We start from the raw sequence: 27,358 nt of genomic DNA, 5'->3' as shown, positions 1-27,358 counted from the left end.
TTCTCTTCCGTCTTCTGAGCAGCAGAATGTCGAAGTCCAGTCTTCTTCTGTATTTCAAGTTGATTCAGGATGATCTGAAGTCTCAGGACACAGCTCCCACTCTTATTCGAATCTGGGGGGCCGGATCACCTACTAGGTCCCTCCTCTGGGTGGAACCAGGAAGGGGAGTGGTTACACCCCCTTTCCTTTGTCCAGTTTCGCGCCAGGACTGGGGCTGGAAGGCCCCAGCACCGGTTTGAACTGGCCTATGCACAGGGACACCTTGTGTGCCCCAGGCATGTCTGATTCTATTCAGCCCTGTCCTACCCAATACACAAAATCCTGTCTGGGGTGGTGCTAGCACCTCCCAAGGCAGGAAACCCTTTGTCCAAGCTGCCCTCGCTGGAAGGACTCCCAGCAGCAGGAGGTCAGACTTGTGTCTGCGGTGGCAGCATCCACCTTGTGATGCTGAGGCTCTGTTTAACTTTAACCGGGGTTCAGGTTAGGTACATTTCGTGTCCCTCTAGAAGGGTGGAATGCTACCCCCGTCACCAGAACTGGCGAGGGGGTAGTATTCCAATTCGTATGACACCTTACTCGACATGTTTTGATAAAGCCAAACCCAAGATAGCATTTAACCGCGAGGATTATAATGCACTTAAGAGTATATGGTATGGCAGTATCATGAAACAGCTAAAGGACATGGTTCCGAAAGCTGCAGACAGGCTCAGCTCATGCCAGAGCACTATCTCACATATTTCCAAGCACTCTGCCTCCAGGATTGATGAGGCCTTCCATAGGAGTGGCTGATAGGAACATATGTGTCCATTTTAGGTTAGGTATAGGCATACTACACCTAAGTAAGGGGTGGTTACACCGACTTACCCCAGCTGAGTGGTCAGCCAGTTGTGTCAAATATGGAGGCCAGGCCAGGGGTGGCATAATACATGCTGCAGCCCCTGGTAGGCCTTGGAAGCACCTATGCCCTGGGTACCTGGGTACACTGCTACAGGGGCCAATAAGGTGAACCAGTTCCAATGTCGTTATGCACCTAAAGTACATGGGTAACAATTTAGAGAGAGAACAGCAGGCTGTGGGTCTGATTAGCAGGCCCACAGCCACGTTAAGTCATAAACCAGTGAAGCAAAAAGCAAAAATTTGGGGTGACCATAGGATAGCAGACCCTACTCTCCTACACAACCCCCCCCCCCCCCAAACGCAGGGACATTAGACTAACCTTGACCAGTTGTGTCTTCATGTTCTAAGTGGAAGTACCTGGAGAGACCATCTGCATTACCATGGTCAGTCCCTGGGCGGTGCTCCACTGTAAAGTCCATCCCCTGTAGGGAAATGGACCACCTGAGCAGTTTGGGGTTTTCACCCTTCATCTGATTAAGCCATAAGAGGGGCTTATGGTCGGTCTGAATCTTGAAGTGAGTGCCAAACAAGTATGGTCTCAACTTCTTCAGGGCCCACACCACAGCAAAGGCCTCCCTCTCAATGGCTGACCAACGTTTCTCTCTGGGGGTCAGCCTTCTGCTAATAAAAGCAATGGGCTGGTCTTGACCATCTACATTAAGTTGTGAAAGCACAGCTCCCACTCCCAACTCAGAAGCATCTGTTTGGACAATAAACTCTCTTGAGTAGTCAGGACTCTTCAGGATAGGTGCAGAGCACATGGCCTTCTTCAGGTCATCAAATGCCTTTTGACAGTATTTTGTCCACTGAACCTTTTTGGCCATCTTCTTGGATGTCAGATCATTAAGAGGAGTCACAATGGACCCATAGTTCTTAACAAACTTCCTGTAGTACCCAGTCAGGCCCAAGAAAGCTCTGACCTGAGTCTAGGTAGTTGGAGGAGTCCAGTCCTTGATGGTCTGAATCTTACTCTCCAGTGGTTGAACTTGGCCTCCACCCACAAGGTGGCCCAAGTACACAACCTTACTCTGCCCTATCTGGCACTTGGTGGCCTTGATAGTGAGGCCTGCCTTTTGCAGAGCCTCTAGCACTTCCTTCAGGTGGACCAGGTGATCCTCCCAGGTGGAGCTAAAGACAGCAATATCGTCCAGATATGCTGCACAAAAGTCATCCAACCCAGTAAGGACTTGATTCACCAACCTTTGGAAGGTGGCAGGTGCATTTTTCAAACCAAAGGGCATCACCACAAACTGGTAATGCCCACTGGGGGTAGAAAATGCTGTCTTGGCTTTAGACTCCTCAGCTAACCTGATTTGCCAGTAGCCAGATGTCAAGTCAAATGTGCTCAAATACTTGGCAGAAGCCAATTTGTCTATGAGCTCATCTGCCCTTGGAATTGGGTGTGCATCTGTCCTGGTGACAGCATTGAGTCCTCTGTAATCCACACAGAACCTCATCTCTCTCTTTCCATCTTTGGTGTGAGGTTTGGGGACCAGAACCACTGGGCTAGCCCAGGGGCTCTCTGAAGGCTCAATGACACCTAACTCCAGCATCTTTTGTACCTCAGCCTTGATACAGTCTCTGACATGGTCAGGCTGCCTGTAAATTTTGTTCTTTACAGGAAGACTATCGCCAGTGTCCACCACATGGGTACACCAGTTAGTCTGACTGGGTGTCAGGGAGAACATATGTCGATATGACTGAAAAACCTGTCTACAGTCATGTTGCTGATGTTCAGTGAGGCTGCCATCTAAGGCCACACCATCAACTGAGCCATCCTCAGGATTCTGAGTCAGCAGGTCTGGGAGAGGGTCACTCTCTTCCTCCTGCCCCTCATCTGTAGCCATGAGCAAGCCCATGTCTTTCCTGTCAACATATGCTTTCAGCCTGTTAACATGGAGCACCCTGTGGGGGCTCCTGGGAGTTCCAAGGTCCACCAAGTAGGTAACCTCTCCCTTTTTCTCAAGGATTGTATGGGGTCCAGACCATTTGTCTTGGAGTGCTGCTGGGGCCACTGGCTCCAACACCCATACCTTCTGTCCAGGCTGGTACTCAGTCAGGACAGCCTTTTGGTCATGCCAGGCTTTCTGTAATTCCTGGCTAGCCTCAAGGTTTTTGGATGCCTTCTCCATATACTCAGCCATCCTGGAGCGGAGACCAAGTACATAGTCCACTATGTCTTGCTTGGGCTTTTTGAGAGGTAACTCCCATCCTTCCCTCACCAGACATAGGGGTCCTCTTACAGGGTGCCCAAACAACAATTCAAAGGGGCTGAAGCCAACACCTTTTTGTGGGACCTCTCTGTAAGCAAACAGAAGGCAGGGCAGAAGGATATCCCATCTTCGCCTGAGCTTCTCAGGTAATCCTTTGATCATGCCCTTTAGGGTCTTGTTGAATCTCTCAACAAGCCCATTGCATTGTGGATGATAGGGAGTGGTGAACTTATAGTTGACACCACATTCCTTCCACATAGCTGTCAAGTATCCTGACATGAAGTTTGCACCTCTGTCAGATACTACCTCCTTAGGAAACCCCACTCTGGAGAAAACTCCAAGTAAGGCCCTGGCTACAACAGGAGCTGTTGTGGTCCTAAGTGGAATTGCCTCTGGGTACCTGGTGGCATGGTCCACCACCACCAGTATGAATCTGTGCCCAGATGCTGTAGGGGGATCCATTGGTCCAACAATGTCAATCCCTACCCTTTCAAAGGGCACCCCCACCACAGGTAGTGGTATCAGGGGGGCCTTTGTGGTACCACCTGCTTTGCCACTTGCTTGGCAGGTTACACAGGAGCGGAAAAACTCCTTTGTATCTTCTGACATGTGATGCCAGTGAAAGTGACAGACAAGTCTGTCCCATGTTTTGTACTGGCCTAGGTGTCCTGCTAAGGGAATACCGTGTGCCAAGGTAAGCAGGAAGCCCCTAAATTGCAGAGGTATGACCAACCTCCTGGTTGTACCAGGCTTGGGGTCTCTACCCTCTGAATAAAGGAGCCCATCATCCCAATAAACCTTATGGGTACCTTGAGCATTCCCAGCAGCCTCAGCAGCAGCCTGCTGTCTGAGGGGTTCAAGAGAGGGACAGGATAACTGAGCCTGCCCCAAGTCTGCCCTAGAAGGTCCCCCTGTCCCCAGAAACTCAACCTGATCAGGTTCAAGCTCTATAGGGACAGTTCCTTCAGGGGTCTCAGAATCATCTTCCTGTGAAGGCTGATCCTCACTTGTAGGCATTTGGGAAGGCCCAGCCTTTACCCTCCTGTTCCTTGTCTTGGAAGGTGCTTGGTCCATTGTTCCAGGATCCAAGACCTGAGGTTCAGAGAGGCACTTTTTGGCCTGTGACCTGGTCACAGCAAGGACATGTGATGATATCCCTAACATCTCTGCATGAGTCCTGTACTCAACTTCTGACCATAGAGAGCTCTCCAGGTCATTGCCCAACAAACATTCTACTGGGAGATCAGCACTAACCACAACTCTTTTTAGGCCAGTTACCCCTCCCCAGGAAAAGTTAACAATTGCCACACTATGTGTAGTAGTGACATTGCTGGCGTGGTCACCAGGTAATTATCTCCTGGTAGGTACTGTCCAGGGTTCACAAAGCTAGGTGTCATCATAGTGACACTGGCACATGTGTCCCTGTATGCTTGAGCCACTTTTTCATTAATTAAAGGTGTCTGTCTGTACTTGCCCAAATTATTGGGACTGATAGTAGGGGGAAAATCAATCTCCCCATCACAAATCAGAACAGCCTGTGTGGGGATTCTGACTAGGTCAGAATCTCCCTCAGTTCCCAAGGTGATACCCACTACCCCCTTAGTCTGTGGACCAACACTGCTAACTGTACTAGTGGGTGCAGGTGCCTTAGGGGCTGCAGTGTTGGGGGCTCCACCCTTTTTACAATCACTTGTCCAGTGAGTGGTGTTTTTGCAAAAGCTACTCCAGGGTTTTCTTTGACCTTCTTTCTTCTTCTTCTTGGAAGGTTGGGACCCAACCTCAGTATTAGTTTGGGGCCCTGTTGAAGACTTCTGGTCTTTAGTTTTCTGCTCCCCACCCTTCTGGTCTGTTTTCTTTTGGTCACCACCCTGGTTCTGGTTCTGGTTCTTTTGCTTAACTCTGGTTCTAACCCATTTGTCTGCCCTCTTTCCCAATTCTTGGGGAGAGGTTAGATCTGAATCAACCAAATGTTGATGCAACTGCTGGTTCTGACAGTTATTTAAAATCTGTTCTCTCATAAGCAAATTGTACAATCCTTCATAGTCTGTAACCTTACTTCCCAGCAACCAGCCCTCCAGAGCCTTAGTGGCACATTCAACGAATTCAGACCAGTCCTGAGTCTGTGTCTTCTGGGTATCTCTGAACATTAACCTGTACTGTTCAGTGGTTAAGCCTAACCCATCAATCAGAGCACTCTTCAGGACCAGGTAGTTTCTAGAATCCCCATCACTAACTGTGAGGAGTCTCTCTCGGCCTCTACCTTCAAAGGAGAGCCACAAGATTGCTGCCCACTGCTCCTGAGGGACCTGCTGTACTTTGCAAGCTCTCTCAAGTGCAGTCATCCACTTGTGGATATCATCCCCAACTTTGTAGGGGGGCACAATCTTACTCAGGTTTCTATTGTCATAGGACCTGTCTTTATCCTTAGGGATAGTGCTGCCACCAGTGGATCCTAATCCACTCTCTCTAGGCTGCCTTGCTCTAGCAAGTTTCTCTTTGGCCAGGGCAACTTCTAATTCTTGCTTCTGGATCCTAAGTTCAGCCTCTCTCATTTTGGCCTCATGTTCCCTTCTCTGAGGGCTAGTCAACTCCCTTCTGGAGTTGCCATGAGAACCTCTAGAAACATGGGAAGTATTGGATTCACCTGAGTGATTCCTCCTCCTCCTATGCTCCTGGTTAAGTCCATTTGGGGGTCTGAATGGGTTGGACCCACCTTCAGTCCCAAATAAGCTTAGGTTAGCCTGGTTAAGCCTGCTGACTAACACCTGGCTATTTCTACCATCATCAGAATCACTTTCTTCCTCCTCCTCCTCCTCTTCTTCTTCCTCAGGCTGAGTATTCCCAGGGGTCTGGTCTTCCTCATCTATCTGGATGACAGGGGCAGGGGCATCAGGGTTATCATCTTCAGAAGGAGAAACTTCCTCACCAGTCCCTGAGGGGCCTGGTTTGGAGTTCTTTAGAGCTTCAGACTGGTCTAACAGCTCTCTGAGGTGTCCTGCTGTAGGAGTAGGACCTGTTTTGATTCCTCTCATGGAACACAGTTGCCTCAGTTCCTTAAATGGAAAGATAGCAAATTTGGATGGTGCCCTTGGAGGGTCACTCTCAACAGAGTTGGGTCCAGTGGATCCCTCTGCTCCAGACATTGCTCTAGTGTGGTGGATGTGTTGCAATCTACCTACACTTGTGTTTTCCTACAAAACCTATCTAGTAGTTGTAGTCAGGGTGTGCTACTCCCTATCCTCTACAACAACTAAGTTCAGTAGAACTTAAGTATATCTAGTCTTGTTTTAGTGTACCTATCAGGTACCTGTATGATCTTTCAAATGATATTTCCAAAGATTGTAATGGTAAAACAACAGCAAGCTCAAATCCCAATCCGCTGCTCACCAATGTGAGAAGTTGGCCTGGTATATGCTGCTCACTAGTTCTAGTGATCACCTTGTACCATGCCAAGCAACCCTTATGGTGCAGGTTGTAAAGTCAACCTTATAGACAAGCTATCCTAGGGGTAGCATGGACTAAGCAGTCTTAGGCTAAACTCTGTAAAGGCATGTGAAGCAAGCTGTTTTACCATACACAATCCCCTTGAATACCAAATGAAAGGACACCACACAGATATATATTGAAAATATATATATTTATTTCTACAAATATCCCCTATACTCTTTATGAGCACAGAAGCAAATGCGTTAAAACAAAACACCGTTTAAATACACAAAAGTTGCACGAATATGGATGAGCCCTAGGGGCCACCTAAACCATATACTAAAATAGTGGTATAAGAACCACTATGGGGAAAGTGAAGAGGCCTAGGGCCTGGGGAATCGCTGGAGCTGATCGGGACTAGCAGTGAAGAAGTCGGGAAAGGCCCGCGGGACTCGGGTGCAGTGCGGAAAGCGCACGCAATACCAATGCAATGTCAATGGTGCGTAAAAGTTACAAAGTTAGTTATTAAGGAACCTTCCGAGTGACCTAGAAGGATGAAACTTTAGACACAGACACTAGAGGTGTGTACCAGTGTGGGAACACCGGCGGAGCTGAGTTACCTCACCCACAGGAAGCGGGTGCATAGGGTCGAAGTAGTGTCGGGTTTCGTCACGCAGGTCGATGGTGCTTGGAGCTGAAGATGCTGCAGGCGGCTCGATGTGAAGAGTTCCGGTGGATCCAAGGGTGGATCTGAAGAGGTGAAGACCTGAAAGCAGAGGGGACAATGTTCAAAGTCACTAGCCAGTGACTACCGTGGAACCAGGACGGAACCAGGCGATGTCGGGTGCAAACAGGTGATGTCGTGAAGATTGTCTCTGCAGCCACGTGGACACGAAGAGGTCAAGGACGTCCAGGAGTAGGTCACGAGCTGTCCCACGTAGGCTCTCGCTGATGGCGGTGTCGGCAACTTGATTGGAGCAAACAGGCCTTGGCTAAAGCAAGCCACGCAGGAAGTGATTCAAGCTTCTCACTCGGACCAGCAAGGTCAGAGCGGCTGCTCCTTTTCAGGGGAGCAAGGGCCAGTCTGGAGCAACCAGACCAGCGGTGTAGTTCGTCGTTTCCGTTGCCAAGATGGCCGCTAGCCATGTGGCAAGTGGCCGGGATGGCGCGTCGAGTGGCACGGTGCAAAAGGGCCCCACGCAGATCATGGAGATGCTGGGGGGCTGATCTTCGGTGCAAGGGCTGCTCGAGGTTGGGGCTTCTCAAACCATAAAGCACAGCGTCGAGGGTGCCTCGGGTGCTGCGCAGTCAGCTTCTCGGGGGTCTTTCAAGAGGTCCGGTCCCACGTCTCTCGGTGCCTCCACGGGTCCCTTCTTTGCAGGGACTGTGGATCGGGCTGTGAGAAGTCTGGGAGTCTGGGTCTTGTCAGGCTCTGGGCTCGGGCTCCGGTGGGAGGCGGCGGCAAAACAGACGTCGAGTTGCTGGTTGGTGCCTGTGTTCACAGGGTGGTCACTCCTTGGCCACAAGGGAGATTCTCTTCCGTCTTCTGAGCAGCAGAATGTCGAAGTCCAGTCTTCTTCTGTATTTCAAGTTGATTCAGGATGATCTGAAGTCTCAGGACACAGCTCCCACTCTTATTCAAATCTGGGGGGCCGGATCACCTACTAGGTCCCTCCTCTGGGTGGAACCAGGAAGGGGAGTGGTTACACCCCCTTTCCTTTGTCCAGTTTCGCGCCAGGACTGGGGCTGGAAGGCCCCAGCACCGGTTTGAACTGGCCTATGCACAGGGACACCTTGTGTGCCCCAGGCATGTCTGATTCTATTCAGCCCTGTCCTACCCAATACACAAAATCCTGTCTGGGGTGGTGCTAGCACCTCCCAAGGCAGGAAACCCTTTGTCCAAGCTGCCCTCGCTGGAAGGACTCCCAGCAGCAGGAGGTCAGACTTGTGTCTGCGGTGGCAGCATCCATCTTGTGATGCTGAGGCTCTGTTTAACTTTAACCGGGGTTCAGGTTAGGTACATGTCGTGTCCCTCTAGAAGGGTGGAATGCTACCCCTGTCGCCAGAACTGGCGAGGGGGTAGTATTCCAATTCGTATGACACCTTACTCGACATGTTTTGATAAAGCCAAACCCAAGATAGCATTTAACCGCGAGGATTATAATGCACTTAAGAGTATATGGTATGGCAGTATCATGAAACAGCTAAAGGACATGGTTCCGAAAGCTGCAGACAGGCTCAGCTCATGCCAGAGCACTATCTCACATATTTCCAAGCACTCTGCCTCCAGGATTGATGAGGCCTTCCATAGGAGTGGCTGATAGGAACATATGTGTCCATTTTAGGTTAGGTATAGGCATACTACACCTAAGTAAGGGGTGGTTACACCGACTTACCCCAGCTGAGTGGTCAGCCAGTTGTGTCAAATATGGAGGCCAGGCCAGGGGTGGCATAATACATGCTGCAGCCCCTGGTAGGCCTTGGAAGCACCTATGCCCTGGGTACCTGGGTACACTGCTACAGGGGCCAATAAGGTGAACCAGTTCCAATGTCGTTATGCACCTAAAGTACATGGGTAACAATTTAGAGAGAGAACAGCAGGCTGTGGGTCTGATTAGCAGGCCCACAGCCACGTTAAGTCATAAACCAGTGAAGCAAAAAGCAAAAATTTGGGGTGACCATAGGATAGCAGACCCTACTCTCTTACATTTCCATCCTATTTAGAAAACTCCACCTGCCTGGCAGGATCTCTGCGTTGTGAGAGGAGCAGCCACTGTAGTTGCTCACCTCACAGCGCACCATGTTTAAAGAGCTAGATCAGCAAACTTTACGTTCTGAGATAATAAATTCCCAAAGCAGGAGTGTGGATTAATAAAGATATATACTTCACAAAACTCTTCAGGTAAAATGTATTAAATCAGTTGTCAACAGCATGCAAGTTCTATCAGGGAAACAGCTGGAAACATTCTGATGGCTCAAACCAAGAGGTGAAGACAGGGAGTAGTGCGAGGACAGTGGGGAATACCAACGTGGAATACATGTATAAAGAACAGGTATGTAGTACTTATCATAACACATTTCCTTAGGCAGGAAAAAATAATCTGCACAAGGGCAGGAAGGAATTAGAGGAAAACAGAAAGATACAATGTGTGAAAGGAATATAATGGAATTACAGCATGTGTGTAGTTAGACATATTAACTAGCAATGTAATCATGTTACTATTTGAGGACCCTTCTGGACGTCCGTAAAGACCTCATGTTGAGGTCACTCACATTAACAGAACTATTACAAGGAGAAATAGTGAATTCACCGGTATCACGGTTGTGACGGTCACATTTGAGAACACTATCCGCACTCCATTTATTACAATTGTCTAGGAAGAGAATGCTGTGCCCCACCCCTTAAACTTATTGAGGCACTGAAAAAGCACGAAAACCTTCTCTTCACCCTGTGAGAAAGTAAATCTGTACCAAATCTCAAGGTTGAACACTGTGTTTTTTAAACTCCGGACGAGAGTTAAATCTCATCTTATAAACGGAGTGGTGAACCTCAATCTTTTCCATGATTTTCCCTCAATCAACTCCAGCAATGCTGCTACCCTTCATTCATTTCAGGGCCATCTTAGTACCAGTTTTCCTTCTTTTAATAGACGGAAATGGACAAATACCTGTAACACTGTTAGGTGTGGTATGGTATGCCCACATCAATTCTTGCAAAGCCCTCTCGACATCTATACCAGTCGCACATGCTCTTTGGGCACACTCTTTCCAATTACATCTAAAGCTACCTTATCCCATGGTTCCTGGGATGTTTCTATAACACAGAATGGTGTTCTCCTTACCACTTTGGTTTTATCACTGGCTGCACAATTGTAACAAAACTTAACTTCAATCTCCATCATAGAAGGTGAACCAAGACACAAGTATGTTGACCTGACCCAGGACTTCGTTAAGCTCCTTCCCAAATGGCCTTCACGTACCAGGTCAAACACTTTTTCTTGCAATTCTACTGGAGGAATGCATTTTATACCTCTGAAAATGTTACCTTTAGCCACACTAAGTTAATTCCTAACCTTCGAGTATCTGGGTAAACTACCAGCAAGGTCATCAAATCTCTTAGGCCACCCTGACCTGATCATTTCACCAAGTTTAAGTAATTCTTCATTGGTTGCAATGCACTTTTTCCATTCATCTTCCTGCAAGCCTAGAAGGTCAACCAACAGGATGTTTTCATCAGGCAGAACTTCGTACTCATTGATCTTCTTCAATGTAAAATGCAACAAGCCACAACGTTTTTGTCTCCTGGAGCATACTCAACCTGAAAATTATAAGCCTTTAGACCAAATCCCCAGCAGGAAAATCTCGGAGTGGTATGCTCTAGCCCCTTGGAGGTGAAAACATAAGGTAACGGTTTGTGGTCTGTTCTATCCACATAAGGAAATCCCCATAAAAAGATCTTCAAGTGGGTGAGAGCCCAGAAGCATGCAACTGCCTCTCTCAATAAAAGAACAGCTGTATTCAGACTCTTTCAAAACCCTTAAGGCAAAGATAATGTTTTGTCTCCCACCATTTGTGTTAAGGTGACACCTAGGCCTTTGGAGCTAGCATCAGTAGTCAAAATGGTCAATTTAGACACATCAATGAGATTTCCAGCAGGTTGCAAAATAGGAACAAAATCGGTATGTTTGTGATTTGTTCCACGTTGCTTAGCTTAGGGGTGGCCCTGTTGAATTCTGTAAAATAAAACAAAAACAAGATCATTTGATTGCAAACACATTTTCATGATATTACAGAAATGACCCTTTTCACAATCCAGTAAAAAACCCTTCCACCGGCAGTGCATTCCTAGAACTAAACCTGCCAGGTATTTAAGATCATTATTTTTGTAAGAAAATAAGTGTGATAGCTAACCACTAGTGGCGGCTCCTCTGCTACGGCAGAAACGAGTCATCCCACTGCTTTTTAACTGTAAAATAAAGGAAAAATTAAATGGTTATAACTCCTGCTGCGGCAGCTTTGCAGGCCGGGGCAGGGTTGCTCTGACGACAGGAGCAGAGGGAGTGGTGAGCACATTTTGTAATTACGCATGAATGTTGGCCGGCCGTCACGGGCCGGCCAGACATGCATGCGCACTTTGCATGTTCTCCACCCAGGCTGTAATGCAGCCTGGGAGGAGAACATTCCCAGGCTCCCACTGCCTGTCTGAGGGCCGAACCACGGCTATGGGAAGGCTGGGTGTGCTTCCTGTTCTAGGCTGGAGCGAGGGACTACCGAGGAGAGACGCGGCGAGGAAGCAGAGGGACGGCACGTTTTTTCTTTCTTTTTTTTTTTTTTACACCCGGTTCCCCCTGCCTCGCCAACCCTGATCTGTGCCGGCTGCCACTGCTAACCACACTTAAAATTATTTGATAACCAGGCATGTCAGAATTTTGCAGGGCGCTGGTCTACAATTTCTGGGTGCCCTCGTAGAACGAGGATCTTTTTCTATCTTTAAAAGAAAAATATTCTAAATGTTAAGAAAAAGCAAGGCCGGTCCAGCATCTGGCACTATCTAGTGGTATTAGTCATGTCAGCTGCCCTGCGATTAATAAGCAGTGGAGTAGTATTTTGCTTCATCGAAAAGCTCAGCGTCATCAATGGCTCTGCACCGAGGTGCCAGTGTGTTTGCCCACTAAATGGGAGATTTGGAAGTGAATTCCAGATGACCTTCAGTGTTACGATTTTATACCTATAAACTTAAAATTTAGCAAAATGCTTACACCCATGCATTTATTTCAATGATCAGTATCGGAAGAATATCTCCCTGAGACCTGGAACTGTGGCAGTATGCACCTGAGTTTTGCAAATGCAGTCTTATAAATCACTTTAATTAAAGTTCATAGTGAAAAATATGAAGCTTGCATGCTCTGTCCCACCCTCCCCATCACTCGGAGTTGTTGAGTTCTCCCTCCCATGTTCCTGTCCCTCTGTGTTGTTACAAGCTCCCTCCTACCCTTCGAGGTCCCTCCATGTTATGCCATACTCCTTCCCACCCTCCTCGTCCCTCTGTGTTTGTCCGTGCTCCCTCCCACTCTCCCTTTCTCTCGGTGTTGTTGAGTTCTCCTTCCCACCCATTCCCATTCCTCAGTGTTGTTGAGTGCTCCATTCCATGCTCCCAGTCTCTTCCTGTTGCTGCCCATTCTCCCTATCCCTTCCGGTGTGCTGCCTCCAACCCTCCAGTTCCACCATGTTGTTGTGAAGGCCTTGAACCCTCTTTGAAGCAGGAAGAAAGCCAGTGACAAGAGCAACTTTTTTCTCTGTTGCTCATCCAGGGGCCTAAAATCCGAGCTGATGGCACTTGCCACCCTGGCTCTTTCACGTGATCAGATTTCTGAGTTGTCACTCAGAGTTTGCTCTCTCTATGATAAGAGAAACAATGGCTTGTCGGGCCCTGGACAGCCATAGAGCCCCATTCACAAAAGAATAATTGCCAATGTCTTTAACGCTTGTTGTACAGCAGCGCAGCTGTGGTGCAGCATGACTGAAAGTAAAGAAAAACCCTTGGCAAAGCCAATAGGTATGGCTTTGTCCGCCAGACTTTTGGCAAGTCTTGTTTTCTTTTGTCATTGCTTCTGCAAAACTTTGTTTTGTAAACTGCCAAGAGTCTGTCATTCTAAAAAAACATATTGACTAAAGATGCCATAACTCATTGTGAAGTCAGCCAATGCCTGAAGTGAGGTGAAGGGTTGCCCCTTAATGCATGCTCCAGTGGACTGGAGAAAAATGTAACCACAGACAAATGGATGGAGTGTGGCTGAAAACACCTATAAGTAACTAAGTCATGCACATAATTTTAGTAAAATTAAAAGATCCTGGATAACTCTGAATTAAAAACGAATTGCTGAGCTATTGGCTAACAGCCTCTTGCTTTTCAGAAGGCAAGATGGAAAGGAAGAAAGAAGGGAAGAAAGCAGGAACGAAAGAAAGCAGGAACGAAAGAAAAAGAAAAAAAGGATAGATTGGAAGAAAGGCAAATAATGAAAGAAAGAAGGCAAAGAGGAAAGAAAGGTACGTAAAAAACGCAAGAAAGAAAGAAGACAAGAAAGAAGGAAAGGAAGGCACAAAAAAGGCAAGAAAGAAAGAAGGATAAAAAGACAGAACGATGGAAGGAATGAAGGATAGAAAGACAGAAAACAAGAAAGAAAAAACAATGAATGGAAGCAAGAAGAATGAAAGACAACGAGAGAAAGAAAATTAGACAGCAAGAAAGACAAGAGAAGGAAAGAAAGAAAGGAGAGCAAGAAAGAAAGAAGGAATGAAACCAGGAAAGGAATTAAAGCAAGTTATAAGAAACGGAAGCAAGAAAGAAGGAAAAAAGAAGGCAAAATAGAAAGAAATCAAGAAAGAAGGAAGAAAAGCAAGACGGCAAGAGAAAAAGAAAACAGGAAAGACATTATTTAAAACACAGAAAGCAAGAAAGACGAATTGAAAGAATGAAAAAAAGGGACAGCAAACAAGAATAAAAGAAGGAATTAAAAAAAGGAAAAAAGAAATAGAAAAATAGGAAAGAACAAAGGACTGAAAGAATAAAGGGAAAAAGTAATGAAAGAAGGAAAGCAAGAAAGAAGGAAAGGAATCAAAGACTGAAAGAAAAGGAAAGCAAAAAAAGGAATGAAAGAAAAAAGGAAAGCTGTATGCTGTATAGTGGGCAGAAAAAAACGTGAATGACACACCAACAGACCAATGGATGAAGAAAGCTAGCTGAAAACTCCATTAAATAAGTATTTTGTACATAACAGCAGACCTAAAAAAATAGCAATATGACGCAGTCAATGCTGGCCGTGTCATAGTACTTTTTTCCCCTTTATTTTCAACCATACTGAACAGCAGACGCCTTGTTTTAACAAGCATTTACAATGCAATAGGTCTCGCAGCATTAAAGTTTGAGCTATTGGTATTGTATATTACAATGTGTTGCATTAATTTGTTATCAAACTCTGAATTGTTTTATAAAGATGATTTGCAAACTGTCAAATGTTGCTGAATAGTAAGCAACCTTGTGAATAATATTGTTTGCTAGTCATCCTTGCACACGAATCGAGGAAACACTTGCTAAACACTCAAGAACATAGAAAACACTAGAGAGACACAAGAAACTAAAAATCACAGCACACACAAGCTCTAAAACACTAGACATACAGGAAGCTAGAAAACACACAAAAGACTCACTAGAAGCCAGAAATTACTTGCAATTCAAAGAGTAAAAGGTCGAATTTATACGAAGTTACAGACTCATTTATGTATCAGTGTTGCGAGATATATTATTGATATGCAGAAATAGGAAGGCGAGAAGGCAGTAGTGTGACATGCCGGGACAAAGGTCACCACTGCAGACAAGAATGACCAGGCACCAGTGGTCAGAGCTGCATCACTGCACAGTCCAGTCCAGCGGTTGTGTACACACTGCCTGTACACCAAGACGAGCGCGGGAACATCTGGAGTGTGGGAAGCGAAGCTCCAAGTAAGGGGCAGCCCTGTTCCCAGATGTTCAGTCTTTGCACTCAGGCAGCGCCCCGGGGGGCGCACGTTAGTCCCTGGTGCCCCCCAGCGCCGCAGCCCGTGCAGAGACCCGCCCGCTGCCCCCGTCACTCGGTCGCCATGGTTACCGCGGGAGCGTCCACGCTCCCTCCTCGGGGGCTTCCGTCTGAAAAGACTCCCGCGGCGACATTTCAGCTCCGTTTCTCGCCACAACCCCCGCGACAGGGCAGACCAAACACTTCCACAGCGAGCGCTGCGTGCACTCACGTGCGGGGCGGGTATTACTGTGACACCGGTGACCCCCCTCTCACCCCACAGACAAAGACTACAAGTCTCATCCAGTGAGGGCATTGGGAAGAGAGTCACAGGGGCAGACGGGAGCCTCACAGGCTACAACCCACCCAGGAGTGTCCTGGAGGCCAACCTGTGAAAGCAGCACTGTGCACCGTGCCCCCCCTCCGCCCCCGTGGACCTCTGATGAGGCCCACACCCACAAATCCACTCTACCCCTGTGCGCCACATATGTGCACCCCATACGTCTGTGCATCTCACTGCTAACCCTCGCACCCCTCCCCCACACACCACCCGCACCTCCGCTCGCGCCCTAGAAGTACCCCTACAGACTGGCAACATTTTACTGCAGCAGAAGCGCCCCTGGCACGAGGCGCTGTGCATGGAACAAAGGGGCGCGGGGCCGGCGCAGACCGAGACACGCATCATGTCTGTTTACATTGCACACATTGCAGGCGGCGGCGGCATTGGTCAGAGGATCTCGACTCCTGCCCAGGGCTGAAGCCGGGCACAGACTCTGGCGGGCAGCGTCTCAGTCATGTTCGGCGGCATCGGCTCCGCCCGGCCTGTCGATGCACTCATCGGGGGTTGCTTTCTAGGAGGTATCCCTTCCTCGAGAGTAGTCCGTGATTGGCACGCGGCTCAAGTCACAAAGACTTCTGCAGCAGATATTACTCTGTTACTTCACACACACACATGCAGTGTATCACCTCAGCATGCAAGTCATGGTTGGTTCAATCAAAGGAACCAAGACAACTGAGAGGGTGGAGTCCAGCCTACGTAGGAGAAGGTGGAGTCCAGCCTACGTAGGAGAGGGTGGAGTCCAGCCTACGTAGGAGAGGGTGGAGATGGGGCCCGTCATGTGAGCCAGAAAAAGTGCCAGCATGGAAGGAACGCCGAGAGATGTCCCGGAGCTGGGCCTGGGCAGAGCATGAGAGAGACGAGCATCTTGCAGTTCAAAGGGTGATAAAAACGGAAGGAGAAGGAGTTAGCGAGTGAGAAGTGAGAGAGGGAATGCAGCTTGTATGCGCGTGTGTGTATGTGTGTGGGGGGTGGAATCTCTCTGTATGTATGTGGCCGCTTGTGTGTGTATGCGCATGCGTGTGTGCTTCCCAGGAGACAGCGCCTGGCCGCAGCGCTCGTTCGCGTGTGCGTGTCACTTTCAAATCGCCTCCAAGGCGATGCGCGCGGCCAGGACTGTCTCCTGGGAAGCTCACATGCCGACAATAGGGGCTCGGCGGAGACGCGCTTCGCGCGGCTAGCCGAGACCTAAAAAAGATCTCATGGGCTCAACCTTGCTGGAGAAAGGTTTGACAAACCTAGCATAGTCTACAGATAGTCCTAAACAAGCATTTGCAATGCAATAGGTCTCGCATTTAAGCAAGTTTAAGCTATTGACATTGTAAATGACAATGCGTTTTATTTATGTTTCAAAAACCAAAAGATAAATAAAAACCATTGTCGTTTACAATGCCAATAGCTGAAACTCGCGTAAATGCGAGACCTGTTGCATTCCAAATGCTTTATGAAAGTAGCAGGCCAGACAAACTCCCTGAGCTAAATGCAAACAGAAAATCAAAATAAAATGTCAAACTGAGATTAACAGCATGGGAAAAGTAGCCCCATGAAAGTGAAATGATGTGAACAATGAAGAAAAAAAACACATTGCCAAACTAAGAGGGGAAAGAGGAGCCAAGAAAATGAAACTCGATGGGCAAAATGCACAATGAAAAACGCTCATTTTCACTTGTACAACTTGGATTTTGAAGTGAGGTGCCAGTTAGGAACCCAAAGATCGTCTTGCCTGTCTTCTCTGTTTCTAAACTCGAAATAAAGTCCCACTTGGTCTTCAGTTTTAAAGGGGTATCAGTCACACACTTTTCAGACTATTGAAGCACATGGACTGCCTCCAAACATTTTGTCTCTACGAATTTTCAAGCGGCCTCCTCATTATCAGTGCCTTTTTAAGGTTTAATGCACTAGAGAAGAAAGCACAATGGACTTCCGCTTCAGACGGATGCAGTTAATCAAATGCGGGGGTTTAGTTTCATATTGTAACCTAGGAAGGGTAAAGGATGTGTCATGAAAGGCGCAACTATTGCCAACTCTGGGCACACCTAGCCCTCTTAGTCCAGAAACTGCTGCTGGCATGTGACTAAGAGAAGTAGAAGAAAAATATGAGCGCAAACAAAGCTGAATTTGGGCCTAATCAAAGTTTGACTTTTTGTTTTAATTGGAAATTGTGTTTTAATGTTGACATCTTAATTGAAAACACCAAATATAAGTTCAGCTCTCTGAGTGAAAAGGAAATTTAAAATGTGGTGTAATAACCCAGATCGCAGACGGGAAGTGGTTGTACCACACATCCTCCGCCTACATCGTTTCACACACTTAAACCTCTTGTAAGTGAATCATTCTGCATAAAAAAATATGTTGTATGTATTTTATTGCAAAGGGCACCTGTTAAGTAACCAGGCTCGATTCAGAGTGTTTGCTTATACGATTACTGTTGCAAAAGTAATACTGCCTGAAAGAATGACCTTGCAGCTAACATAGTAAATGCCGAATGCCTTACAGAATCCCCTTATGCAACAGTGGCAAACTGAGGTTTTTATCATCCCCTTTGCTAATCTCTGTGCCGTCATGTAACGAATGAGGCTGCATTCATAGTTCTCTTTATCTGAATATTTCATTGCCAGTGTTTGTCTAATGCCCCTTGTACAGCCCCGCGGACAGAAAACATCACCATTTTATGGTCCGCTTCGAGTCTGCCAGTATGTGAGGCTAAAGTACACAGGGTTGTGGGGCGAAGAGAGGGAGCAGCCCACTGGAAATTAATGCAGTTCTTTGTCGATTGATTTCCTGCTCTGACGACCAACTTGCAACCGCCGAACACCTCCACTTTCAGATCCACACCGACCCCAGGACCACACTTAGAGGAACCCTCATTTACAGGCCCCCAGGCACCCGATCTCAATTCAGCGACGACATCACTGACTTCGTCAGCCCGCACGCCCTCGCCTCCGAGAACTACATTCTTCTAGGAGACCTCAACTACCACCTTGACAACATTCTCGACAACAACACCACCACCCTTCTGGACAACCTGTCCAATCTCGGACTCAAACAACTTGTTGACACCCCCACTCACATAGCCGGACACACGCTCGACCCTATCTTCACCTCCAGCAAGCACATCTCCTTCAATCACACTACAGCTCTCCACTGGACGGATGACAGCTGTGTTCACTTCAGCTACAAAACAACCCTGACCCACAACCGTCCACAACCCATTCCCCGAAGAAAATGGAACAAAATCACCACCGACCAACTCCTCACATCACTCAGCCAAAACACTCCCACCCTAGCAACGGACCCAGACCTAGCGGCCACCAACCTCAGGCATTGGATTACCCATAGTGCGGACGAACTAGCACCCCTGAAAAAACACCAGTCGAAATCATCCAGCAAAAAAGCTCCCTGGTTCAATGATGACCTTAAAAAATCCAAGAAGAATTGGAGAAAAGAACCAACCTCAGACAACATGGCCTCCCTCAAGTCAGCCACCCGCAAACACCACCAACTAATTCGATCCGCCAAGAAATCAGCATTAAAGGACCGTCTGGACAACAATTCTCATAACAGCAAGGAACTCTTCAATATCGTCATAGAATTCACCAACCCCCCCGCAGCATCCAACGACATCACTAACTCCCAAGACCTCTGCGATGCGCTATCCTCCTTCTTCTACAACAAAATTGCCGACATCCACAACAGCTTCAAGAATACTCCCAATGACCAACTCACCCCACCCCCTTCAGATCCCACCCCTCCAACTAACTACCTCAACTCCTGGAACCCAATCACCATTGAAGACACCATTCGCCTCATGAACTCAATCCACTCTGGCTCGCCTTCTGACCCCTGTCCCCACTACATCTTCAACAAAGCTGACTCCATCATCGCTCCCCAACTCCGCGATGTCATCAACTGCTCCTTCAACTCCGCCACCTTTCCAGAAATATGGAAACACGCCGAACTCAGCGCCCTTCTGAAAAAACCAACAGCAGACCCCTCAGAACTGAAAAACTACCGACCCATTTCCCTGCCAAAGTCATCGAGAAAGCCGTCAATAGCCAACTGGCAGCCTTCCTTGAATCCAACAACTCCCTGGATCCCTCACAGAACGGCTTTCGAGCCAAACACAGCACCGAAACCGCCCTCATTGCGGCGACCGACGACATCCGAGCACTCCTGGACAACGGTGAAACAGTGGCCCTCATTCTACTCGACCTCTCCGCCGCCTTCGACACGGTCTGTCACAACACCCTCATACAACGCCTCAACAACATCGGCATACAAGGAAAAGCCCTGGACTGGATCATCTCGTTCCTAGCCGGGAGAACGCAGAGAGTCCGACTCCCCCCTTTCTACTCAGAGCCCACCGAAGTCATCTGCGGCGTACCTCAAGGCTCCTCACTCAGTCCCACCCTCTTCAACGTCTACATGAGCCCCCTCGCCTCCATCGCACGTCAACACAATCTCAACATCATCTCCTACGCCGACGACACCCAGCTAATCCTTTCCCTCACCAAAAACCCCAACATCGCCAAAAACAACCTTCACGAAGGTATGAAAGAAGTAGCCGAATGGATGAAACAGAGCCGCCTAAAACTCAACTAAGACGAAACGGAGGTGCTCATCCTAGGATCCTCCCCCTCAGCTTGGGACGACTCCTGGTGGCCTTCCGCTCTGGGATCGGCGCACACACCCACAGACCATGCACGTAACCTTGGCTTCATTCTAGACTCCTCCCTCTCAATGTCCAGACAAGTCAACGCCGTATCGTCCTCCTGCTTCAACGTCCTCCGCATTCTCAAAAAGATCTTCCGCTGGATCCCCCTCGAAACAAGAAAGACTGTCACCCATGCACTGGTCACGAGTCGACTGGACTATGGTAACACACTCTACGCCGAAATTACAACAAAATTGCATAAAAAGCTCCAGCGCATCCAAAATGCATCAGCGAGACTCATATTAGACATCCCGCGCCGAGAGCACATCACCGGTCACTTAAAAAACCTCCACTGGCTTCCCGTCAACAAAAGAATTACCTTCCGCCTTCTTACCCACGCACACAAGGCCCTCTATAAGCTAGGACCCGAATGCCTCAACACCCGACTGTCCTTCTACAATCCCACCCGCCAACTAAGATCATCCAAACAAGCCCTCGCCGCAGTCCCGCGCATCCGAAAAACCACCATGGGTGGCAGATCCTTCTCCTTCCTGGCTGCCAAGACCTGGAACTCACTCCCCACCCACCTCCGCCTTACTCAGAATCACATCTCCTTCAGAAAAGAACTGAAAACATGGCTATTCGATAAACAGTAATCCCCTCCCTCCAGCGCCTTGAGACCCTCTGGGTGAGTAGTGCGCTTTATAAAAGCATGAACTTGAACTTGAACTTGTATTACAAAAACGGTGACAAATACGAAACAAAAAAGTGAACGAGTGGTGTGCGCACGCTGGGGAAAACAGGCGCGGCAGCGAAGCTGCGAAAGTGAAAGCATTTGTAACCTGACCCAAAACAGATGGCAGGCAGCGCGCTGCTGAAGCAGCTGACTTTGGAGCTGGAGAACAGGGTTCGAGCCTCGGCGTGGGCTGCATTATTTAATTATTAAAAAATAAACCGCAATCTCAGAGTGGGGAGAGACAAAAAAAAATAATAATACACATGGACGGGGAGACAGATACAATTTTTAAAAAACATGGTTGTGACGGACGAATGTAGCATCTGAATCCAAGTACAACAAACGGTGCGAGGAGGTGGTTCAACAAATAACACTGCTGACTTTGGAGCAGAAAAACCGGGTTCGAGCCTGGGCGTGGGCTGCATCCTTTAAGCGGGATTTAATTATGAATAAATTAAACGTAATAAATAAACAGGGTCAGGTAAGTGCAGGAAGCTGCCAGATGTGGAAATGCGAGCAGCAAAGAAAAAAAGTAGTACCCTAAATAAAAAGATAACAGCCAGCAGCGTAAGTTAACTGTAGCTTGTCGATGCTGTTTCCTCCAGAAAAAGGAAGTGATGTATCGGACCACAAGCCAACAATGAGCAAGATAAGAACAGCAATGCCAGATTCCACCAATGGCAAGCGACAAAACAAAGACAAATGCAATGGGTGGAGTTTCAGTAGTAATATTGATTACTTGATGCCTCGTAGAGGCAGCGCATGTGCTGCCTATGCGAGACCTAAAAAGGATTATAATTGCACTTTATTAGTGGGGGGTCGGTAATTTGCTGATGGATTCTACCAAATCTAACTTGGGTTTAACCACATCTCAAGATACAGTGTGTCCCAAATACACCATAGAACCAACTCCTATGCGACATTTGTCCTTCTTTATGCAGTCAATTTGGGATGTTCCTTCCACTGGGAAGTTTGACGTGCCCAAAATAATCATTTTGATTCCTGATAGCAGCTCAAAGGCCTAGGCGCCACCTAAATATAAATGGCAGGAGGCAGTGAATTCACCACTGAATTTTGCCTCAAGGGCTTTGAAAGGGCCCAAATACACCTATTCAGATGTTGCATCTGGGAAATCAACCACTTCAAGTTCTTTTTATGGAGACTTCCTGTTGTGGTCAGAACAGCCCAGAAACCTTAAACTTATGTTTTAACCTCCAAGGGGCTAGAATCTACCCACTGGTTACATGGACAAGAGGCTTCTAACTCTAAAGATGAGTAAGTTCTCTGAGATAAAAACACTGCGGTTGAAGGAGGTGAATGAGGAGGAGGTTCTAACCGATAAAAACGTCCTACTGGTTGACCTTACAAGACATTGCAAGATCAGTTACAAGTTTGTTGAGGCTAAGACAAACTGAGGCAAACATGAAACTGAGAAGAAGCACTGTAACACTAAATGAAGAAACGTGGAGAGAGTAGGTGGCATAACGGTCCAGAGCTGCCGACTATGGAACTGGGGAACCAGGTTCAAGTCTCAGCGTCCACTCAAAAGCCTGTGATTATGGGCAAATCACTTAATTTCCCTGTGCCCACAAAAAATGAATGTGTCCATGTGTAAAGTAACTGGTGCTCATGTAAAACGCTTCAATACTTTCGGGCCGAGTTCATGCTTTATAAACTGCAAGGAATAACATTTTTAAAAACAACAGGAGTCCCACGGGGATCCTATATGTTGCAGCAGCACACAAAGCTGCTCCAGCACGACAGGGAGCCATTTGAAGGGAAAAAAGGCAATGGAAATGAAGTTAAAGGCTCATCGACCTCCTTCCTTATAATGGGGTCATGGGGGGCAGCCAAACACCGGGAGGTCTGCACTCTGGTAAATTTGGGGAATGGTTCAGCCTGGCCACTATAGCCAGTTTTGGGCTCCATTGGGCTATGTTGGGCTTGTGGAATATTTATTCGGCCATTTAAGGTTGCCAGACACCATTTTATAGGTGGTAACACGGTGGCTGGCATTTATGCAGATAAGCTTTTCAAAAAGAAGCTATTCAAAAGTGTTTCCCTGTTCAGTGTAGATAGGTGTAGTTAGCTGGGATGGCCTAGTCTGCAGGGAAAAGATTGCCCAAAAGCTAAGGGTGCGGCAGGAGCCTAGCTGTTTTGATTTAGTGGCCATTGTGATGTCAGTGAGAGCCGTCTGATGCGTCGACCCTAGCGGGGTCACAGCGGCAGTAATGGCTTGCTCGCCGCTGTGTCAGACCCTGCAGCGCTGTTGATGGTAATAAGGGAGAGGGGCCGCTCTACAGTTAAAGGAGTGGCATGCGAGAACGAGTGGTGGGCCGAGGGGCGGGGTTTAGGCCAATGCAGCCCTGGGCATGCACGTTAATAATGCAAAGTGTGGGACGGAAGTCCTCGGGGAGTGTGCAGAGGCCAGGGGGCTGCTCAGGCCACGGCCATTGGGAGGTCACAGATGGCCTCTTTGCATGCCACAGTTTAAAGGCCACTGAGGAATTGGCAGGCGGGCGAGGACAGAGCAAGTGGAGCTCCAGCATTGTCTGGGAGCATAGGTGAGCCGTTTGAGGTCGAAGTGGTGGACGGGGCTTCTCACAACGTGCATGCCTAAACGTAAAAAGAGAGGGGGTGTGGGGGGGTGTGGGGGGGTGTGGAGTATTATCAGGCCGTGTTAGCAACACAGGCTGTAAAAGGGCTCCAAACCTAGACTTGATTGGGAAAGAGCAGTGGGCAGTGATAGGCACTAGCTGCGAGGGTAAAACCTGGGAAGAGAGAGGTCAGTTTAGGCAGGCTGTGCAGGAAGCGCTGGGCACATCTGGAGTCCAGGGGGCATGACTGGGCTAGGGTGGAGCACAGAGCATAGTGGGGCACACAGGAATTGGAGGGATGGGAGCGCCCGGGCTCCAGTACCTCTAAACAGGGAGAACTTGTAGGAGCGAGAACCAGTAGGTCGCAGTCATTGTGGCAGCAGACCTTGAGTGGAGGGATGGGGAGGAGGATGAGGTGGTGAGATAGAGACCAAACCGAGTTTATACTAGGGCGGATTGCCAGCCAGCCATCGCCTCTAAGAAAGAGCAGCAGCATGGGGTATCAGGAGCACTGAGCGTGCGGGCTCACGCCCTGCTGGGTGCAGAAAAGGAAGTGGTTGGTGGTTGTCGGATGCAGGGAGAAACCCTGTTCGGCGTGAGTTAGTTTCCAGCACATCAGGCCCTTCTGCTTTTCAGGGCGTTTAGGACTGCAGCATGGTCGACTTGGGGAAGCTCTGTACAGCTCGAATGCCAAGAGATGGAAAGAAGGTTTGGGCCTGAACAGCAGATGAATGGTGAAGGGGGACAATAAGATCACTGCCACAAGAAGGCCCAGAACAGGCAACTGACATATGTCACAGCGTATGCATCAGAAGATTGGGTGGGAGGGAGTAGTACAGCCCCTCACCGCTGAAGGGAACAACAGATAGGTGAAGAAACATTGGCATGGCTGCAGTGGCAGGTGGCAAACGCTGCCATGGGTGCTGCGAGTGAAAATGTGTTGGAGCATACGGTATTAGACTATGATGAGGACAGTCTTGAAGAGGGGGAGTTGGGGGATAAGATGGTACATTGAGAGGAGGAAAGGAGATGGTGGCAACAAGGTGCAGGGAGGTGTGGAGGGAGACACTCAGAGTGGCGGCAGGGTTTTACAGTGTCCAAGCATGGTACAGCAGTAGCACGCAGTTTGGGAGGTGCCAAATGGAAGGTTCCAATGGCGAGGCAGCAGGCTTCAGAAACGGCACCGACCCTGGCACCAGGTAAGGTTCATGCCAACAAGCATATAGCACCGGTCATGGTTTCAATTGATGTGGATGCGATGGAGACGCAGGATGGAGACGAAGGATGGGGGCACGGTCCATTTGCAAAAAGGTTTCTATGTGACTGACACAGGGGTAGGTAAGGAGAGCAGGAACGGAATGGCAGCGGGGTTGGGTCAAGGTTGTGGGTGCAAAGGCTAAGGATGGGGGGATGAATAAGGCACAGGACAAGGATGGGGAGAAGAGTGGGAGGTTCATGGAGGAGGAGCAGACAGGGGACAAGGTCAAGGGCCTAGAGAGTTAGGAATTACAATTTAAGAAGCTGCCCTACATGAGGGGCGCAAAGCGGTTCGGAGCACACCTCATGTTGGCAACCAAGGAGAAAATATGTAATGGAGAATATGTTAAAATGTTGAAACTGTTACACAGGCAGATGAGGGTGAAGGAGGGTTTCAGAGAGGAGGAATATGAGCTGACCAAGTGTCCCAAGGTCCCGTTGCCAATATAGAACTGGATGGCAGCTTTCCTCATTTATGCCAGAGTTTATTGCAAAAAACACCCTGAGAGATGTGTGGCGCTGTTTAAATCTATGGACACAATATGCAAGGCACAGATAAATTACGGAGCTATGCCTGTGCCCAACATGATGATGAGTTTGGGGCACGCATGTTGCTGGATCCCCACATACGATGGGGGGAAGTGGACTCAGATGTTGGGCACCATACTATGGACCCTGTCAAGTTTGACAAAACAATCTTCACGTCCAGCGGACTCCCTACTGTGCACCGGCACTTTTAAGGGCGCCACACTCGGGGAGGAGTGGGGTGGGGTCATCTGGCAGAGGAAAACCTGGGCAGACAGGGGCGTGCTGGGATTTTAATAAAGGCATGTGTACCAGGGAGTACTGTACATTTCGGCATGAATGCCCCAAATGTGCAGGCAGGCCCCCCTCGTTAATTGCTATGAGGCGGGAGGACAATCCAATAATTAGTTGGGACAGTGGCAACAGCAACAGGGATAGCCTAGCAATAAACAGCAATGTCAGTCCCCCGGTTTCAGGGGTGGACGTGGGCCACAAGGACCTGGGGGCAGGAGCTTGTACTCCCATTAAACTGGAGCAGCTCAAGTTTTGGTTAAGTGTGATATGACCAGCGGGACAATGCTAAGTTGTTGGAAGAAAGGTTCACTTGGGGGTTTCGCTTGGTGTACCAGGAACCAAAGGTGCACAGGTGGGCAAATAACCTCAAACCAGGTGGGCCCCTCAAACAGGTGGTGCAAGGGAAATTGTTGAAAGAGACACAGGGAGGTAGGATGGACAGTCTGTTTGAGGAGTGGCCCATGGCAGACTTGATGGTGTCACCTATTTGAGTTGTACCCAAAAAGGGAAGGCAACAGACACACAATTGATAGCCTGAAGGTGGAACAAATCAAACATGCACCCCCAGTCAAGAGATCTGGGTTAAATCCATTGTTCTTTTGCTCACCATGCCACCCCAGTTTAGACCAAGCCATATGCAAATCAGTCTTGACCCTGCTCCTCATGGGAAACATCCAGCCCGAACTGACAAGCCAGGTCCTCCCTAGATCAGAAACAAGCATCCTGGGACCAGTTTCGGGGTAACACCCCTCAGCCAGGCTAGATTGAATCCAGTGGCATAGTGAGCCCAGGGCCCAAGTCTGGCATACCCGGCGCACTTAGGGAGAGAAAGCAAAAGACACACATAAGATGGACAGAATGCAGAACAAATCAAACATTCACCCCTAGCCAAGAGATCTGGGTTCAATCCATTGCTCTTTTGCTCACCATGCCACCCCATTTTAGACCCAGCCATAGGCAAACCAGTCTTGACCCAGCTCCTCATGGGAACAGTCCATCCTGAACTGCCAAGCCAGGTCCTGCCAGGACCAGAAACAAGCGTCCTGGAACTGGTTGGTTTCTCATTGATTTAACCAGGTATCTTGAATGGGGCTGAATGTTTGATTTCTTCTACTGCTCTGCTCATCCAATGTGCAGAAAGATTTCTGTATTTTCAATGCCTAAGCATCATGGTGGCCACAGGCAGGGAAAACAGATGTCCTGGCGAACCTCTGGTGCATGGGCCACCAAGTCAAAGGGTTACACTGCCAAAGCCAACATTGGCTTTGTCGATGTAAACACAGCGCTTCTCCCAACTTTTAAATACGGGAAAATCATGGGTTTACCAGGGCCGGCAGTGGCGATCGGTGACTCTCAAAAGTCGAGGGTCGTGAAGCCAGTGCCAAACCCAGTGGCAGGCAGTGTGATAAATCGCAATGCCTTTAGGCTCACATTGCAAATCTCTCAATCAGGACTTGTGAACATATTTCATAATGGTCTGTTACTGAGCGCTCTGGTATTAAGACTGAAGGCAATGCGAGTTTCTCTCAGTGCCAATAAGTGGGCCCAAATATAACATTTTTAAACGTACTTACCTACACTTTCTCGTCACCTAAAATCCTTGTGGAGCCTCAGCCAACCCTCTACAAATCCCAACAATGCTTTCATGCTGCAGATGAGCAGCATGTGAGCAGCACCATGATTGGCTGGAGCGTGCTGCCTCAACGCTCCAGCAGGCGCAGGGTGCCTGCTCTTCACCCAGCTATCTAAGACAGCTAGGTGGAGAGGTATACACTGCGCATGTCAGGCTGGCCTTTGCAAGACAGCTGGCCAAAGAGACATATGCAGTGTAAACTGGTGGAGTGAGAACCACTCCACTGCTGCCAGTCAG

The 27,358-nt window shown here is 48.4% G+C and overlaps 1 protein-coding gene across 6 annotated transcripts in view; it reads right to left on the bottom strand.

Annotated features, from left to right (window-relative positions):
* The window catches only part of ATP8A1 (ATPase phospholipid transporting 8A1), a 1,103,292-nt gene that overhangs the window by 747,132 nt on the left and 328,802 nt on the right, over positions 1-27,358 (bottom strand). The window lies entirely within an intron of this gene.

This window comes from Lissotriton helveticus, chromosome 2_2, assembly GCF_964261635.1.
Source record: "Lissotriton helveticus chromosome 2_2, aLisHel1.1, whole genome shotgun sequence".
Classification (NCBI taxonomy): Eukaryota; Metazoa; Chordata; class Amphibia; order Caudata; family Salamandridae; genus Lissotriton; species Lissotriton helveticus.
The sequence above is the reverse complement of the archived record's forward strand: the minus strand, read 5'-3'. Positions and strand labels throughout refer to the sequence as shown.